The sequence below is a fragment of the Lepeophtheirus salmonis genome, chromosome 14, assembly GCF_016086655.4.
Source record: "Lepeophtheirus salmonis chromosome 14, UVic_Lsal_1.4, whole genome shotgun sequence".
Taxonomy (NCBI): domain Eukaryota; kingdom Metazoa; phylum Arthropoda; class Copepoda; order Siphonostomatoida; family Caligidae; genus Lepeophtheirus; species Lepeophtheirus salmonis.
In genome coordinates, this window is record NC_052144.2 from 13240377 (window position 1) to 13257279 (window position 16903).

At 31.0% G+C, this 16903-nt stretch overlaps 1 protein-coding gene across 1 annotated transcript in view; it reads right to left on the reverse strand.

Annotated features, from left to right (window-relative positions):
• Window positions 1-5119: 5119 nt before the first annotated feature.
• The window catches only part of LOC121129810 (uncharacterized), a 95616-nt gene continuing 83832 nt past the window's right edge, over window positions 5120-16903 (reverse strand). The window contains exons 7-8 of the transcript XR_011783641.1: window positions 5573-5830; window positions 5120-5511 (exon numbers count right to left, since the gene is read on the reverse strand). The gene's annotated coding sequence lies outside the window, so the exon portion shown is untranslated. The remainder of the gene's footprint in view (window positions 5512-5572; window positions 5831-16903) is intronic.

Consider the following 16903-nt stretch of genomic DNA (forward strand, 5'->3'; position numbering starts at 1 on the left):
AAATTGAGTGAGAGATCGTTTCTTTTGCAATAAAATACTGTATAAAGTGGTGAAAAAGTATTTCAAAAAAAGTAACTCTGATTCAACTTAAGAGTCATATAGTGAGTACAAAATAATTTATCAATGTATGAAAATATGTCACCGGGTACACTGTAAATAAGGATCCCTGATTCAAATACCAATACAAATAAAAAGAGGGAGTATGATATACCAGGAGCACTGTATAAAATCAATGAAAGCTCACAGGCGTTTAGTTCAACTCATATGAAAGAAGGGGAAAAAAGCAGGAAGCACCCATCAAATCATATTCTTTTTTTTCTTTTTTTTTTGAGTAAGTAGCTAGGTGTAAGTGGGCTTATGAAAAAGGAAAAGTAACACCAAGGATTTGTTGGGATGTTATCTACAAAATTATTAAAGCAAAGTTTATATGTTTGTCAACGCCTGACAACTCTGAGCAATCCCGGTTACTACCACTAGTTCATCATAAGTTTGCAATTTTGAGAATTGTTTGACATTTTTGTGACCTTGATCCTGTTTTTATAAAATAGATATCTAGACCCTTTATTAAATCTACAGAATGTCACTAATTTGATTTATGTATCTCAATTTCCTTTAAAGTTATTGCTAATTATACTTCATTTCTTCTGTATATTATTTGCCAAAAGTCTGCAATGTTGAACATTTTCAACCTTTTGTTTGACCTTTACCTTTTTTTATTTTACAATGATTATTTACTCCCACTATTGTGTCAAATTGGCAATAATTTGAGTGATGTATCTCAATTTGTTCCAAAGTACTCACACGAGTAAGAGCTGAAATTAAACTTGTAAAAAAAAATTATGTATGAAATAACATGCAAACATTATTGCAAAATGTTTAAAATGCACCCCTGCCATGCTTCATGTTTATTTTGCCAAATTTTTGTTAGAAGTATAACCTACACATAAAATATGTCTTTGCAAAAAAATTAGAATGGAATATTAATTGAATTATCTTATAACTGAAAAAGATCATATTTGTCATAATGGAAAATTCTTCAATTTTTATGTGAAAAAAATGATATTTTTTACTATACTGAAGGAGAATTTGTTGACATGGAAGACTTTTCTGAGAATTAGAGCTTTGTAATACAGAATGTTTCTCAGAGTTGGTTTGCATAGTATTTTTTGCATTGATATGATTTTTAATTACTTCTCTTGTGAGTATTTTAAAGCAAACACTTTTCAAATCGGTTATGTGTACACATCACATGGAATGCCCTGTATCTTAATTTGTTCTAAAGTTACAGTCTTTTTTGCATTTTTAACGGTGACCTTGATCTCTCAAAATTTGATGGCCCTTTACTATTAATTCCCTACAACACTTTATCAAAATCGGTATGGAACTTTTTCCTTTTTTCCCTTACAAATAAACAAATCGAGGCAAAAATTTACCTTCCATTCAACTTTTTGGCTGAGGTTTATTATTCAAATTTGTAAAAAAAAAAACATAGAGGAGTTAGTAAGAGCTGTAGATTTAAAATGATTAAAAGCGTTTGACTGCCCATCTGTCGATTTATAAATGATACATATTTGTTTATTTATATAAATAATAATGAAATATTGATAAAAATAAATACATGATTTATATATGACTCGGAAAAAAATTAGATTATAAACAATTATGAAATAAATCATACCAAATTAAATGCCAACCTTTATTTCTAAAAATAACATTCATTTTTTAGGATGTGGTAACAATGATGCAAATGTTTTGTGAAGATATTTATACTAGAGTTGCTTTAGGATATTACTTTAAAACATATATTTGTAGATATGACCAGGGACGGACAGCCACGCTAGCCTGCTAGCCCGTGGCTAGTCCTTGTTTCGGATTGCTTTAAAAGGAAAAGAGTAACCTTGAGGATTTGTTGCGGAGTTGTAATTCTTGGTAGAACTCAAACTAGAATTCAAGATCGACATAGGAGTTATTCTGGCGTATGCCCTTGTTTATTTCCATCTACCCCTCGTCACAGGTGATCCAATGAAACGTCATGACAGCTAACCTGCCCTCTTCTAAGCCATTCTTCAAATTGTCAGGGTTACATTGTTGATTTTTCGGTTTCATTTTTTTATATGACTGGATTTCCAATAAAACTTTAGAAATTTGCCTTTAGAATGAAACCACGTCCACCTCGCTACTACTTCTATATTCTGATTACCATGCATGACTAAAAAGGAAATTATTATACTCCATCCTGTATATCAGACCCTATGTATTAAAATTATGTTATTACATCCTTTATACAATCTTATTTTTATAGTTTAGTCAATAAATTAACTAAAATATTGGAAATACTAAGATATTTTTCTCAAAATCGTTAATTAAAATATTAAAAAAATGGTACAAATCTAGCCCATTTTAAGGATTTTAAGTTCGTATCGCCTCAATTATGTATATTCAAATATTGTTGTTTATCATTGTAATCAAGTAAAATTCAAATATTGTTGTTTATCAATGTTATCAAGTAAAATTCAATGCAAGATTTTTTTATTCCCCTCTATCACCCAAATTATGTCAGAATTAGATTTTGAAATTTTTCTTTTAATATAAACCTGTATTTAATTGACATGTCTCAAGTTTGATACATCAGACATACAGACACGTATAATGAATGATATGGTCAAATATGCCATATCGGGCATACAAATACAAAATGTCATAATTTGTATTTATTAGTCGATAATACTAAAAATAATGATTACATGTGCACATTGCTCATAGGACAAAATTGTGAGAGTAGATGATGAGCAATCAAAACACGTGTACACCTTTTAATGTTTAGATGTAACTGAAATCCCGCGCATGTTTTTGCGCAGTATACAGTGTCAGTATTATTCCCAACGTGTACTTAACCACCCTGATAAGTTTCCAACAGATGCATCCACAGTTATTTGATTTATAAGTAATTTTCCAAATTTGTCACATTGGTTCATAAAGGGTTGATGGGAAGATGACTTGGAAATGTGTCTATTTTATGTAGTAAAAAAAAATATCAATAGTGAATCCCTAAAATGGAGTTTCCTTCAATTATGATGCAATGTATGACGTCAGTGAAAATGCTTTATATAGAACCAAAAATCTTGTTAAAATTTTGTTTAACGTAGAAGTATGGAATAAGTTGCATGGTATAATGGTACACACTTTTGTGGTTAATTTAATAACAACATGAATAGGAAAAAGATATGTTGAATAGAGCGGTTTGAGTGTCATTTTTTTTTCTCGAAATTCGATTAAGGGTAGTGCGGAAAAGTTGTGATCTTGTATGAAAATTACCTATGCAAAACAGCATGGTTCTACGATGTCATCTTTAGGTCGCACATCTCGAATGGAAAAAACCGATTAACTAGATAAACAGAAGACATTTTAGTTATTTTGCATAATGTAATTTTGATAGATATTTTTGTCATCTATAAGAACTATATTCTTTTTTCATTATTATTGTTCTACGGAATAAGGAAAAGTCAAGAAAGTGTGAAAAGTTGATGATCCGCTTTTAGTGGGCATTCTCATTTTACATTTTCAGAAATGTAGGATCGATTTTTTTTTTTTTGATGTTCTATCTTTTGGCTCCATAGGGTAGCTTAATTAAAAAAACTCTTTAAATATTATTTTTGTACTTTAGAATAATATAATTAATAAACGCAAAATAATGATTAATTCTAAATTAAACTCTTAAATTGACGAAATAAATTACTTTTGTATCCTTTCAAACTTTGTAGTGTATGTGATACCTAAAGATAACATTGTAAGAAAATAAAATTTTGCATAGGTTATTCTTTTACCATGTGATAACTTTTCCAAGCTAGCCATAATCGAAATTCGAAAATCGTTTAAAAGAAAACCACACTAATATGAAGTATTATTGTTAAAATACTTTTTTACCCGTGATAGTATTTATTATACACACATAAATCTACTACGTACTATGGAAAGATAAAGATTTATTAAATTGTCTTTGAATTGGAAAATGTAAAAGAAAGGTACGTAATACGTTAATAAGGTTCTTATCCCATTGAAAAGAAGCACATTATTGTTATAAAAATGAAGGTTAAGCCAAAGAATACTCTATACAGAGTAAGGACCAAGCATGCAGTAACATCTAATTAAGATTGCATCCATGTTGTTTTTAATTACAAGATTTCATAACACATCCAAACCAAAACTGAAACAAAACTAAGCAATTTATGTTTTTTTCCCCCATATCTCAAAGTTTAAAATGTCGGAGTAACAACAAAACAGACAAATTTTCCGTGTATTGTCAGTGACGAGAAGGCTGCAGAGTCTACGAGTATTTCCAACTGGACTGCCTACAACATTAAGAAGTATATTACAGGCCCATACAACCAAGAAGTATCAACACTTCTGCAGTAACAATAAAACAGATTTCTGCCCTACTTCCTCTTGTCCCTCTGTCCAGCACTCACCTCAATCCTCTGGACTTTATAGTAAGTATATATGTAGGTGGACTTCTTTTAGGGTGTATTATAGAGAAATGAAGGTCATACCTCTCATCCAAATTTAGATTCGATCCAAGCTGCCATAATGACACGTACTTCATCGTAAGAAACTGTCAATCTGTTCGGTGGCGTGTCGAATATGTTATTGATTGTTAAAGAGGACATATTGAATAAAACATTTAGATATTTAAACATATCACACATTAATTTTAGTCGTCTTTTCTTAATTCCATAAAAATCACATTTTGTGTAATTTAGTGATGCTATTACAAGTTTTGGGTCTCACTTTGTATATTGAACGGCATTATTTTTACCCTTTCTTTTTTTTGTGAGCACACGAAAGGCCATTTTTTTTATTTCATTAATTGTAGAATAGATATGAAATGAAAGAGATAATTGAATTAAATCAATGATGTAACGAGTAGACATGAAACTAAAATGGTATAAATCCTCATAAGTATAAATCAAGAAGAAAAGTATATCTTGGCAACTTTGATAGACGATATATCTGCTGACAGAGATACCTATAAGTATCAAAATTATAGTTTGACTTGCTCGTTAGTACTTTTTCAATTTACAAATAGAGATAAATTATTAATTGTCCAGTAATATGCTATAGATTGGGAACATAGTAAAAGGTGACCAGAAATAAACTTACAAAAGTTCAAGGAATTGTTTAATGATTTATCTTACTTTTGAATTAAAAATAGGTAAACTAAGAGTTCTATAAATACTATTTGAAGTATAAAAAGTATTTTTCCTCAGCCTTGACACGTCACCGAAATGAGAAGTAACCTGAGGTAATATCTTCCATGGACAGGAAATCCCATGCCACCCTGATGGATGACTTGAGAGAGTCAACGATTTTGTTTTTAGACTTGCTCTCCGCAGTGTTCCACCAATAATAGTCCAGAGGCTTGAAGTTGGGAGATGATGGAGGTTTACAATTTGCATATTTGTACATGAGACAGGCTCTTTTCTTCTTTACTTTGTGACAAGGAGTTCCATCTTACTGCAACAAATAATCACAATTAGGATAATTAGCCGTCAACCAGGAAAGACATAGGTAGTACCTGAGCAGTTTGTAATAGACCTTTGTATCGACAGACTACCCTTGTTTGAACAAGTAAGGGCGTTCTCTTCCCGTCACTGCATATGATATCAAAGACCATGATAGAGGTTTTTCTGTGACCAGTCCTTTTTTACTTTTATTATGTACCAGTAATTCCTACGGCTGTAAAGTTAGTCTACCGTGTCGATATTAAGGGATAATGGCAAAGATTTCCAGATTTTCTTGTTGTAAAATCATTTTTCAAGCCATTTGAACAAAACTCTACGAAAAGAAAGAAAAATAACAATACTGTTAGTCAAACTGAAAAAATGGATTGCCAAATATCCTAAATTATCATCAAAGTCATTTAAGTACATGTCCAGGCCCTCTGTACGTTTTTTTTAATTTACACTAACGAGAATTTCGACAATTTTTATATCCCTAGTAATGATCAACAAAAATAACTTTTTTTTTTCATTTATCTATTAATTTTATAGAATAATTATTAGTAAAACAAAGAGGTTTTTTTATTTGTTAAGACATTAATTACAAATAGTTTTGTGACGATCCTTATTTATTCCGTATTATTATTATAACAGATTCATAAAAAAGGAAATAAAGTCAAGTGACGTCATCAAGGCCCAAACTTCTTAGGACTTAATCGGATTGTACAAAGACTAAACTGGACGGGACTGCAATTTTCAGTTCTAAATAAGGATCGATACAAGACTAGTTGCACGATTGTTTTCATTCCATTGTCTCTTTTAATTCGTGTGGAGTATTTTTTTTTTGGTTAAACCTAATAGAGTATTTATATGAAAAGATATGATGGGATTTCCCTATTTGGCACTTTTTTTATTTAAATGTTGATAATTTGTGGTCTTCTAGAGGCTCACTCGCACTCATGTATTTTATATAATAAAGCTACATATCGACTCCTCATTCAATCCATTTCATTCACAACAAGATAGTTTAAATAAAACTAATTATATTGGTCAACATTCGAAAGGGATTCGAAATTTATATTAGTGCAGTTACAATATCAGATAATAGGTTAAAATTCATCATGGAGGAAAAGTGTAACTCTGTTGTTCATGTGGGAATCACTTTTGGGTCAATTTTTCGCATTTTTATTTCATTACAATTTCCATAAAAGGTTATTTTGTTATAGATAGTTTTGTGGTTCGGTTTGAGAACAATTTTTTTTCACCGTTCGGGATTACATACCTTTTGATACACACAGCAACTTGAAGAACAGTTTTCATTACATTTTAATATGTTTTTTGTTTTTTTAATTAGACTATTTAATATTATTTGATCATAGCAATTTTTTTTGTTAGTCAATTTTATTTTTTTGCTGTATGTACCGACATACTTACGTATATAACTGTATATGACTATACTATACAGACATCACGGGGGGTAATGTACATTTAACAGCTTACAAATCGACAAAAGTAATTTGTCTGACATCAATAAATTACATATAATGAATATAATTTACCCAAGTCTATGTACAAAATTGAATAATAAACAAATAAAAATAATTTCCCAAAATGGAGGTATACACATATACAAATTTTCATTTGTACAACCTTTAACTCCATTCATACAGAACACAAAAAATTATCAAAGTGAATAAAATTATTACGGCGATAATTATGTTCGACGTGTCATCAAAAAATAAATAGAATCTGTAGAAAAAACTAATTAATACGCCACCCCTTCACACAAAAAAATCTTCCTCACACCCCTGCAACATCACCATTAAATTATTTGGGCAGCCCTCTTCCCTACAAATACTTCTGATTTTAGTTGTTTTATAAGTTTCTTTTTGTAAGAAAGATTGCAAGATACCATGTAGATTGCATATGTTTCCATCAATATCATTTTCTAGTACATATACTAGCAAGAGTTCACAAATTGTTTTGGAGTTATTAGGCGTAAACAAACAGACCAAAAACAGAAATACTTTCCTTTAATAATATAAATATGTTCTCTCGCTACTATGATGCGTTGAGCTTTAGATACACATGCTCATTGCTACATGGGTTCATACATTTATGATGTCTAGTTGGAAGGGGTTCCCGATGGATCGACTGTGTAGGATGAGGGGAGAGGGAAGTGTTAGGGGATATTTTGAAATCCACAACATTGAGAACTGATCAACAAAACCTTTTCAATATGAAATATATCAGCAAGGGCGTCCCAAAGTGGGGAGACTACAGCCCTTCTAGCCCCCGCAAAAGAAAGTTTATTTGTTTTATACTTAAAATGAGGCTTTGGCAATGATACATACAAACAAACTTTGCTTTATCAATATAAGTATTGATTCTATTCTTGTGTGACTATTTTTAATCTGAAAGTATAGATGAATAAACTTTTAATTAGTATTTTCAGATATATTATTAAAACAAAATGAATATTCAAAATCAATAAATGTTTAAAGGTGCAGTTCTACAGTTAGCTTGTGCACATTACAACTCCAATATAAAAACTTGTAGAAGCAAATTGTACAATTCTATCATTACAGACTTACAACTGCACGCATTTCCACGAATCTAGAATAACTCACATTTATCTGTAATGAATTAAGACATTATGGTATATTGATCAGATATTCCACATAAACCTGAGTTTCTCCAATATGACAGAATGATCGACATACATGTTATCTCATGACGAGCCATTCTGAAAATATCATATATTTTCCATCAAATATATGGCGAAGCTTTATAGTATATATTGTACTTCATCAAGGTAGCTCATTTTAAAGCAATAAACAAAAACATGAGTTACTGTTTGATAGTAAAAAAAGGAATAGATTATAAATAAAACCGGGCGTTAATCTTAATGGTGAAACGAAGACCATGTGATTAATATTTCAACAAAGTATTTAGTAGTTACATTTTTTATCAGCTAGAACGTTGAATATTACTCTATAACTAAGGATGGTTTTTTTTTTGTAGAGCGCAAAAAGAAGGCAGAAGCGGAACTTAAAGTATTTTTGAAATAATACCCGTGTTAACTTCAGGTGCATGATATATGTTTTATGGGAGAAAAAGAATTGTAACTTCTTATAGTGAATTTTGCCAGCTACAGCCAAAAAATGAGATGAAAAATTTTGAACACATCGGATGAGGATAATACAATAAAAATAATATTACTTGGGCGGTCAATATGTTAATAACGATATTACTTTTAAATACAGTGTAATTTCAAAAGAATAAAATGAAATAATACAAACAGTTGGTAATTGGAATGACAAATTTTGTAATTATACGTAAAGATTGTACATGTACAGTCTACTCTTTCAAGTTACAACTTGTACATAAATTGAACACAAAGTTTATATTTTATTGTGTAAGAAGTAAAACTAAATATGAATTTTGAATCTATTTTAAGTCATAGATCATTAAATGTTGCTTGTAAATCGCTACTGATAAATGTGTAAATGTTATTAACTAATATTTCACATTTGCAAAGGGCGATATTTGAGCTAATACCGAGTGTAACAAATAATAAACATGAAAAAGCAATTATGAAGTTTGATTTTTTTCTTAAAACGTCAGCAATATTAATCAAAGATGAGACATATATATTTAATAAAATAATCGTAAAATCAAAGAATGAGATCAATCAATCTGCATTAAAACAATTATCCTTCAGAGATCCCCAGACGGATAGGAACAACCAGTGCGACCGTTTACAATGTTGAAAGGATGATGGAAGCCGATAAAGACATGGCTAGACATCATGGCTCAGGAAGGAAGCCTAAATTGACCATGACATTGTGAAGGAAACTGGTAAGCATGTCCAGTTGAAGAATATGCAAGCAAAATCAGGTAACATCAATATTTCTAGAATGTCATAAGCATACAAAAAATGGAAGGTTTTGCATCAGGACAATACCCCAGGTTACATACCCCGAGGTTATTCGAGGACAATTTGCCTTTTTGTAGAATTAAAAATGTGAAAAAAAGTTTATGTTGTCCCCTAACAACCCGGATCTCAACCTTCTGGTTTATACTTTCTGGTTTTAAATTGGTAAGCCTGTAGATTTCACCACTTAAGCATTGATACATTGCAGAACACAGCCAGTGAGTACTGGTTACTGATGTCCAAGGGGTATACAAAGGCCGTCTGCAAGAGCTTCCGTAAAAAATATAAGGCAGTTCAAGCAGCCAATAAAGGCTTTTAAGTAAAAACTTTGTTTCTTTCATATACTTACTGTTTGCGTAAGCAAATCGTAATGCGCCAATTATTGCTCTATAAAGTTATTATTACGTGTAATCAATGTTGGGGTATTAAATGAAATATTTTGAAATTTATTGGTATTCATACGCTGTATAATTTGCTGCGATACGTCAACAAACAACAACAATGAATGCAAAAAGGCAACATATTGCAGAACTTGTAAGGGGGCCATCACTCTGTAAAAGAGGATGCAGACATTGTGAATTGACTGGTTGACTTGTCCAGTAAGACAGAAGTGGAAAAAAACAATAAATTTGTCACTGAAGACTTCTTGACTAGTGTGTCCTTTGAAATTAAACCCACGCAAAAAGGAGACAATGAAAGAGTTGTGAAGCCCTTGTTAGATTCAATCTATACAAAAGTGCTATTAAAGTAGGAAGTAAGACTCAGCATCTGGACATATCGCTATAAGAACTACAATTTAGTGCAAGGAAAACCTCACAGATTTACGTCCTCCAAATTTGTAGGCCCCCCTCCCATCATCACTCGACTACATGCCACTGGACTATGGGTAAAGATGGATTTATTTAAGAGTGAAGGAGAAGGCAGGAGCTTGTATTACTGAACTAAGACTCATGTTAATATCTACTGTCTGTTTTATGATTTTTGGCGGGAGAAAATGAATTAATGTGATAAACGCAACTTCACCATTTAAAGTAGCTTTAGTAAAGGAAAAGTATTACAATTATATTTAAATTCATAATATTTATATTATTTTGCATTTTTAAATCAATTTAAACTAAAGGAAGACAAGCGTTCTTCATTTAGAGGCAGATGCTAACTCATTAATGAACAAAAAAAAAAAACAGCCTAAAACTGTTTTTCCTTTTGTAATCAGTTTATTTGTTGTTTTCTTTACACACATACCTTATTAAATATGGGGCTTCGTAGCATGCAAGACTTGCAAATGTTGATTCTCTGAATGTCTACGTTGAGAAGGTGGTGGTTAATATATCAAATGACTACGTCATCAAGGTGCGCAATGCCTTTCGACCCAGAATAGAGGCTAGGGTGTCCGCAGAAGTAGAAAATTTTCATACAGAATCGTATTACCATAATACAAAAATACTTATTGTTTTAGACTATGTTGATTTAAATGTTCCTATCAAAAATAGTACAATCATCTTACCCCAACTGTATGTAAAAATTATCTATTTTAATTTATTCATTTAGTACTAGCTGTTGTTCTTGATAAATCTAGAGAATTATTTTTTCCGTTACACCCGGCTTGTAAACAAATCTCTAGTAAATGGTGAATTATCCTTTAATGATGTCATACATTTGTTCATCAGTTTCATACGGATACAAGTACATCATGGAAATATACTACTCCTCTGAGTAAATGATATAGTAACTCTTTAGCAGATTCCCAGGTGTAACATATTTTACTCTTAATTTAACTCCTTCAAATCCTTTCCCCATCATCATAATCTGATTGTTGCAAATTACCTGGTCTATATATGCACATGGCATTTAGACAAAATATTATAAATCAGATGTTACAAGAGTAAGCTTTGAAAAATATAATCAATTAAATACAAGCATACAAATTAAAATTTTAATGCTAGGCTTTCAAAACATAATGCGTAAAACCTAGTCGATAATATGTATTGCCTTACTGTAGCACACGTCTTATATGTACGTTAGAAATAAGTGTGAACATTATTTTTTGGCAAATAACATAGCCAATAATAATAAAAATATCACAAATAACGTCTAAGAGGACATACTTGTAACTGATTTTTATATTTAAACATATAAATGCAAATTTTAATAGCCAAGGAATTAAATTAAAATATATTTAAGCTTAAACAAACAGAGGAAAAAAATTGGTGCTTAAATTGTTACAATTGTAGAGTTTTAGATGAACTCCCTTAATGAGAGAGTTACTCTTTTTTTCCTTTTCATTTTTGACCAACTTCGAGCTATTAGGGTGCTCTGAAAAGCTTTTTACCTCAACGATGAGGATGGCAGTACTCGTAAATAATAGGTATTCATATCTTCAGATATTCAGATATTTGATATCTGTTGACAGTTACTAACTAAAGTTTCAGCCATTTTGGACGTGCAATTGTTACGTCACAGTATTTTGAGAGACCTGATGTGAGTGTTCTTATGAAAATGTACAAAATCGAGAATTGAGCTGTCATTATATATTTGTTTTTGAAAGTGTGACATTTAAATAAACTCAAACACTAGGAAACAAATAAAAACCTTTTTATGTAAAAATTTGATACGTCTAACTCAATACAACTCGGAGTAATTGATCCCAAAAAAAAAAAAAATGTCTCGAAGACAATTATTTTGCAGAGAAAAAGGCCGAGTACTATTTTGACGGGTTACAAAGGTGGAGCATGGCTGGAAGAAGTTCGTGGAATTACAAGGAGACTATGTTGAAAAATAAATGAAAAATGGCGTAGTTACTAACGTCGTTTCTTGAGCTGTTCAAAATAACCTATTTCAAGAGGCAAGAAAGTTGTAGTTTAAAGTAAGAGATGTGTGGGTAAAACTTATTCTGATACTTTATAGCTATGATATATTTTTTTCTTCGTTTTTATATTATTCGATCTTAGTTATGAGTGAAAAATTGCTATAAGATAGCTAGAACCTTAGGACTAAAAGACAGACGTAGTCTCTCCAAGCTCAGTTTCGCTCCACTTTAGTTCGGTTCTGCTTATCAGTCCTAAAAAAATATAAAGTTTAGTCTTTGATTATTTTATTTATTCTTAGTATAAAGAGTTTTTGTACTGGCATTCCGAAGGACTTTCAGTCTTAATGACCGATCCTACGAATGGGCTGGACTAGAAAAAATAGATAAGGACTGACACAACACGAATTACAATTACTCAATCAAACCTAAGAATTGTCTTTGAAGTCCAAATACATGAAATAGATGTTCATCATCTACAAACAGCTGGGTATCCATCCAACAAAACTTGAGTTAAAGCAAAGATTTTTCCAGAGCGCATTCTACATATAAAAATGTATCTATATGCGATATTTTGGTGTTACCGAATGTTATGTTATGCACAAAAAAAAAATAACAACATTGCATGAGACATATTTTTTTTAGTTTTTTGTACACATAACTTTACTACAAAATGAGTCCATACCAAAATTTGAAGTGAAATAGTAACAGTTATAACGATCTCAGAATAATACTCTCATTCTAAATGTAGGCTATTTTTGAGAAATACACTATCAAATTATATAAGGAAAAAGTCATTGTTCTTTTGAACGATTTAGCTTCTTTTTTTTTTGTAGTTTAAACCCATTAGAAGAAATTTCCATAAACTTTTTTTTTTGATTTTACAATTTTGTATAATTACTTTATTACCAATATTCTCAACACGTGACATTACTTTCAGTTTATTATGCAGTCTGTGATGTAAGTAAATACGCTGTAAACATAATTTTTTTCTTAGAAATTTAGGGCTTTACAAAAAAGAGTGTAAATTGTTTGAATTTTTTCGCAAATTGAATTTATAATGAAGGAATTAATGTTAAATACAAATGTGGATCTATAAAAAATTTATGCAATTAAGAAAATAAACATTAGTTTATTTTTGTATGATAGTCTAATGAATTTAAAGTGATGTGTAAACAAAAGCTGGCTAATTGAATATAATTATCCATTACCCTGACAAAAACAAGTATTTGCAAGTCTATAATTTAGTAACGTTAGATATTGCCATGTGAATTAATGAAAGTGTATGTAATGCTTAGGAACTTTAATTATTCAATCAACACACACGATTTAGTGGATGAATTTACAGAGGGCACAACCCGTCTGTTTTGTAAACAATCAGTTATCAGTGTTGAAATCATAAAATTCGATTATGAAAGCTTGATGGATTCTGATTTATTTTATCCAACAAAATCACCTTCAGCCTCAATTACAGTATCTACACATAGCCAAAGAGCAGAAGCTGGACTTTGCAACTTGCTGCCCTGGTAAATCCTAAAATTCCTTCTTATCCAACTGATAAATTCATATATGGTATTACAGGTGGTTAGTTTGGTTTGTCATTCGAGCGTGCACCACACAAAAAAATCCGTCAGATTCAGATCCTGTGAGTTTGGAGGACAAAAGTATGGTGAGATGAAGTCGTCAAAATTATCTTGAGGCAATTGAGACTTTTTTTTTTTTAGGTGTGGGAGGGAGCCTAGTCTTGCTACCACATATTAGACCTCCCATTGGCAACCATCAGTCTCTAACATGTTAAGGTAGGCATCAGTGTTAACCCTGAGGTCATGCAGGAACACATGAGGAGACGCCAATTCTGGCGTCTGGACAGAGTCAATTCGATCTCTAACCTCAGCCCACATTGCTGTTGCTTCAAAATCATCTTTATATCCCTCAAATTCCCTCCTAACTAACGTATCACTGAGTCCCAGAGTTCAAATAATTGTTATGTTGTCGCGACCGGCACAGATTTCCACGAGGGCTCTGTGCATTTTCCAAATATTTGGGACAACAAATTCGTCAATTGATTCCAATTTTTTTCAACTGATGCAAGTTTGAACAATCTATCTTATAGAAAAATCATCTGCTTAAGTTCCCATATTTTCCCAAGAGAGCACGCCAATGTGGCGTCATAGATAGCTTGTGCACAATGTAATGTTTAGATTTGTCTTTTTTTAATAGTTTATAAATTGATTAAGTTCAAAATGAAATTAATGACATAAACGTCAAAGAGACGCAAAGTTAATTTATGTTTATAAAAGCGATGTATTAAAAATAGAGATTTCAGCAAATATTACTAAATTTATTATTATTTTTTAATGAATAGGTTTGACGTCATTTTGTATTATATCTTTTTTTCTAAGTGAAACTTGTATAATTGTATGGGGTGTTACAAAAAAGTATACGTACACTTATACACAATAACTTATTACCTGCAAATAACTTTTCACTTGTTATACAAATATTGACTCTTATTTATTTAATAAATGCTGAAAATATCCTACACTATTATTTTTATAACAACCTCTACTCGGAGACTGAAGGTATACCACAAGTTGCCTAATTACAGGATGTGGAAGCATACATTTCTGGTGAACAAAGTCAAAACTTTTAGGCTCAAAATTATTAACTGATTTGATAAAATATAGTTACAAAAGTTGTTGGTAAGTCAAAAGGGTTCTATCTTATTGGATATAACCTCCATTTGAAGCAATTAAAGCATCAATACGGTGATTGAAGCTGTTATTGGCTTTTACAATTTTTTCCTAAATGTAGTTAGGCCATAGCTTGGAGATGGTGACTTCAGATCATCCACCTTTTGGTTTTAAGTTGCATTTATGATAATCTCGATGGCACCCCAACAAAAGAAATCAAAGGAGTTCAAATTCGAGGATTAAGAGGCCACATGTCCTAGGGTCAGAAATTAACACAGTTTTGGGTGCAGAACTCAACTTCTTGGAGCTGTAAAGTTCCCCTTGTTAGTGGTCTTATCATGCTGGATATTGCAGACGTCCCTCACATTTACCCCACCGATTACAACAATGTATTTTTGGGCTAAATGTGCGTCAAGCAAGTTGGATACACGATGCATTTTGTTCCCAAACTGGATAAAAACAAAGCTAATTTTTGATTTAATCATATGGGTTAAAAAAATTCATGGAACATCTTACTCACACAATGTATTTTAATGTGATTGAATCGATTGGAAAATTTTTCCTCAGAAACCGTATATATCGTGTTTATAGTTATATAAATTGTCGTAAAATATAAATTGGTTCGTCCTAATTGTACTTTTCAGCCTTCTGATCCGATTTTCTACTTCTGACCAAATTTGAGCTTTTGGTGGAGATCTTTCTCCACCAATTAGCTATTTGACTCAATAAATAGTATTCCAGGTAAAACATTTAACTGATTTGGAATATTACAACGCGGACATCTGCGCACAAGCAATGCCAATATCTTCTACAACTTTGTTTCTATTTTTATATTTCTTTAACTCATGATAAAAGCTATAATAAAAAGATTTATATAGCGGATTTATGGTAAACATATTTTTATCAGACCCTCAGTTTATCTACCAGGCACGAATTTCAGAGTGTATACTTTTTATTTAATCACCTGGTACAGTTGTATAATATTACATGTCAAAAAGGTTTCACTTGTTCAAAAATATTCTCCATTCTAGTAGTAGTTGACAAGTTGATCACGAGTCTATAATTAGTTTCTACGGGCTCAGGAGAAGTTATTCCCTTGAATTTAATGTGTGAACGTTCGCGCCCAGACGATTCCGGGAGAAAGAAATATACTTTATGTATATGGATTTTACGAGAAGATTCTTAGTTTCGATAGAGTACATGTAGTACTATAATTTTTAGGTATACTTAATCAGTGGAATTCCATCTAACCAATTAAAGGAACATTTACAAAATAATAGTTGTTGCATATCAAATCTGTTTTAGGAGAATTTTTCATTTACATTTCTGGAATATTTATATCCTTTTTAAAGATTTGAGCAACTTTTGAAAAGGAAAGAAGTCAACCATCCACATAAGAAAATTCCTTGCAAAAATTGCGTAACAAAAATTACTTTATGGGTGACGTTGATCTCTCTTTTTTATTTTGGGATGTACTGTTTAAATATTTATAACCTTCCTGCAAAGTTTCATAAAAATAGATTTGTAATAGATTTTATAAAGTAAGTAAGAAGATTTAGATTTGTTAACTAGAAAATTTATTGAATTTTACTTATTGTTAGATTAAGGACAGAGTTATTGGTTTGAAACTTTGTTAGAATTCAAAAGATATTTTTTTTTGTAGTATGATTAGCAGTATCTGATATGAAAAGCAAGAGAGGAAAGGTAAAACCTGTAATCATTTTTCTGTACCAAATAAACGTATATACAATAAACAAGTTTCATATTAAAGTTGAGCACAAGTCCTATAATTATTCGAAAAATGTACGTTTCAACTTTGTTTGGTAAAAGTATATACTTGCAATGTTTGATATAAAAAAAAGTTACAAAGTTATTTTTTTTTTCTACTGCTCGAAAGATATTCACATAATAACACAACAGAACAAAAAAGACATCTCTCAAAAATACAAACTCGACTCGACTCATTATTTAATTA